Source organism: Thalassophryne amazonica, chromosome 1 (genome assembly GCF_902500255.1).
Source record: "Thalassophryne amazonica chromosome 1, fThaAma1.1, whole genome shotgun sequence".
Taxonomy (NCBI): domain Eukaryota; kingdom Metazoa; phylum Chordata; class Actinopteri; order Batrachoidiformes; family Batrachoididae; genus Thalassophryne; species Thalassophryne amazonica.
Window position 1 is genome coordinate 143,476,591 of NC_047103.1, and position 4,102 is coordinate 143,480,692.

Consider the following 4,102-nt stretch of genomic DNA (forward strand, 5'->3'; position numbering starts at 1 on the left):
CACCTTGGTGAGCGTAGCAGTTGTGTACTGCATTTTTGTGTCAGTTCATCACAATATCTCACTTTTAATGGCCGAGGACCTAGAAACATGGATGTCAATGCTGCTCTCTAGACCGCTGCCACTTTCACCACATACAGATACATTTCTGATGGCCCAGTACAGGAAATTATTAAAAGCCTGGATCTTAGTCTTGATGACCAACCCAGTTACTCATATTCCTCATTCAGCTTCTCAAGTGGTGCATTTAGACTATCCTTTGATTTGACAAAGATCACAGTGTCGTCTGCTAAGTCAAGGTCAGTAAACCTTTCGTCACCAATAAAGTCAACAAAGAAGCCAGTTACAACACCCTATACCAGGGGTGCTCAAGTTCGGTCCTCGAGAGCTACCTTCCTGATACACTTAGTTGTCTCCCTGCTCCAACACACCTGAATCCAATGAAAGACTCGTTAGCAGGCTTTTAATGAGCCTTTCATTGGATTCAGGTGTGTTGGAGCAGGGAGACAACTAAGAGTATCAGGAAGGTAGCTCTCGAGGACCGAACTTGAGCACCCCTGCCCTATACCAATGCAGTCTACTTTTTAGTTAGAGAATATGTGAAATATCCCAAAGCTTCAGTTCAAATATTTGCATGTGCTGCAGAAGGGTGGGAGGCATCTTACTGATGCTATAGCTGCTGTGTGTGGTTATATGTATAGGGAGGTAAAATCAAGGTTGTACTGCATTCATTACTGATGGATCTGTTAGCAAAGGTGCAGGATACATTGACACAATTATATATAGAATTTCAGTGAAAATAGGACAGATGTGTTCCTTTATGAATCTCACGCTACTTTTCAGTTTGCTTTTACTTTTTAATGATGCATTCAATGTACAAAATGCTAAAATGCATCCATGCATTGCTGCTCTGAGCCTTTGGTTCTGTATATTAAAGCAGTGAAACTGCGGCAAGTGGAATAGGAGAGATCCCTTGATAGAAAACAAACATTAAAAGAGAACCAATGTTAAAAACATTACTCCTCAGCCCTCACACATACAGTATAATTAATTCAGCTTCAGCATCACTGCTGACAGACGGAGCTATAAATGGGCATTAGAGCAAAACTGCTGGAAATGTAATTTCTACTGAACTTAAACCTACTGAGCCCAGGGACCCGCCAACAGGCCTTAAAACATTTTTTTTGGGGGGGGGTTGTTTGTTTTTGGTCACAGTTTTTCTTAGAAGAAGAAAGATAAAAAGTCAAACTTTTAGTCAAAATTGCAGATTTTTCCCAATCATTTCAGTGTGATTAAGAACTACTGTAGCTGAACCACGTGTAGATTGAGTAGTGTTTATAAAATAGGTAGCTGACATTTTTCAAGAGTGATAATAAATTAAGCATAATGTTTTTAGAACCTTAACTCTATCAATTGTTAGAAGGAACTCAACCCTTTAATTTCCTGTTAATTATGTAATGCTTTAATGTAAATTTACTGTCTTAATGTATTTATAAATTACTTAGGTTGTTGTTATACACACACTATTATTATTGTCATTATTATTATTATCAATATTATTAGTAGTATTATTTTATTTTATTATTACTTCTATTTCGTCATTTGATTTTTAAGTGGACCACAACGGAAATAACAGTTTTCAATTTCTTGTGTATTTTTTTTTTTTTATGTATCAATGCATGTACTTACATTGAACTTACTGTATAAAATCTCACACATACATTTAATATAAAGATGATTTACTGCCCCCTGCTGGAATGGTATGTGAGTCCAGAATGTAGTTAGCAACACCCATTGTTGAGTATTGTTAGCTAATATTTATAGCATCTCCAAATCAATGTTCCATTTTGGGAGCGTTGAACCTTGACCCAAAATTCATAACCATACCAAATGGCAAATGTCAGCTGTCAACAGTTCATGATCGAAGTTACACACACACATGCAAACACGCACGCACGCATGCACAGAGAGCTTTTTATCTTTTCTGCATTCTGCCACAAGCAGGTGCTTCTAATTTTAGACATGAAGGAACAGAGACATGGCGGAACACATCAAACACAATACACATTTCACTAATGGTACTGGGAACATGAAACTTAACTCACTCATGGTAACATGGCAATATGAGACTTAACTAAACTGACTAAACCAATTGAACTATAAAAACACAACTAAAAACACTAACAACGCTGTTAAACTGACATGAACCACAATAACAACATTTAAAACCCCAAAACCCCAAACTCCCATGGTGCATTGCCACACATCGTCCATTGTTTACTGGTTAGCTAAATTGGTCATTTCTCCAAAAATATCAGTACTGTCAACTTTCCATTTTCACAGTGTTCATCCTTGGCCCAAAATACATAAGCATAGCAAACGGCAAATGGCAGCGCTCCCCGATTTCAGTGTGATCAAAGCCATACACACATGCATGCATGCACACAGAGGCCACTTGGCTATTGTAATTTAAATGGTTGAGGACAAATGTGGGATCACATGATATTAAAACACAGTCACAACTGATCAAAGGAAGGGCACTGAAGGAGTGATGTATACCCTGTACCCACACATAATGCATGAGACCATAGTAATACATAGAGTACATTGCTGATTGAGCTGTACTGGGTCCAGATAGCCAGGATTGATTGATTGATTGATTGATGTTTATTTTTTTTCCCCAGCGTATAGAGATGTCAGCTCATTTTTGGACATGTTATTTGAAATTGTTTGGTGATTGATATAAGCTTCAGATTACATTTGTTTTAGCCCTATTGAGTGTAGAGATATCCTAGAAAATGTATTGTTCAGACTATATTTTTGACAACCTTGACATTAACCGATGTACTCTACCAGTTAATGATCTCAAAGTGTTTGTTCAATTGATGTAACTACAAGGATGGGCAAAAACTGCTTCCAGGTTATTTTGTGGCAGTTTGAATTGCAGCTGAGGTATGTGCCTGATACCACTTTCATGTTCACCCAGATGAAAAAAGTGTTCTGGTTCTAGCTGGGGGGTCAAAAGGCTGTAGATAAAGGAAGTATCCACCCTACATCATCATGTTGAGGCCCACCATGTGTGCTACCCTAACTTTTATCCTGAATGATGGATCCAGTTTCTTTGATTGTGTAGGTACAATTAAAAATGAAAACGTAGGATCAAAATCAGTGATCAGGGTGTCATCAAGTAGGTCAAGCTCAAATTTCAGTGGTCAGGATCATATATGAGCAAATAACATGAAAGTTCATTGCTGGCGATGGAAGGTCATTGATCGAGATCAAATTTCAGCAATCAGCATCAGAGTTCAAATGTCAGTCATTGAATGAGAAAACTACTTTCATGAAGATCCAGTGCAAAGCGTGGTGCTGACTTTGATCCTAAATGGTGGATCCTGATTGCTTTGATTGCACAATGAGGATCAAAGATCAAAACTCCGGATCAAAGATGAGTAATTGGGATGAAGGTCATAAATAAAGTCAAGGTAAAAAAAAACAACAAAAAAACAACAAAAAAACAAAACAGTGATCAAGATCAAAACAGGAAAATCATTATAAAAATTCTATGCTGTGGATCATTACAAAGGAGCAAAAAGTGTTAAAAAATAATGATTTACACTTGAATCAAGAAAATTTGAAAAAGCATTAAAAGTGAAAAGGTGTCACATCAGTGCACAATCATTAAAAACACAGAATGTTCACTTTTAAGAACAAAAATATCCTCAATAATGACCCTACAATTGAAGAATCACTGTTGTACAGTGTGCTGACACCTCTCACCATGAGGTTCACTGCACTTTTGTCTTCCATATGGCACGTCCTCCGTTTCATATATGTGTTTCTCTTATTTTGTCTACCCCACTGTGCTTTACTGTGCAGCTCATTAGACCACAGGAATAAAAGACTCACATCAGAACCTTTGTTGGCAAAATATGATAACATGGTTTCCTTGTTTGGTTTTGCAAACAACTTTCTTACTTTCATGAATATGAGATTTGTTTTCACATCAAAATCTACATCCTTTTGTTGTCTGTGACTTTGGCAGAAATGGAACAAAGATCTTCTGCACATCAGGAGGACAAACCTAGCAATGGATTATTAGGAGGAA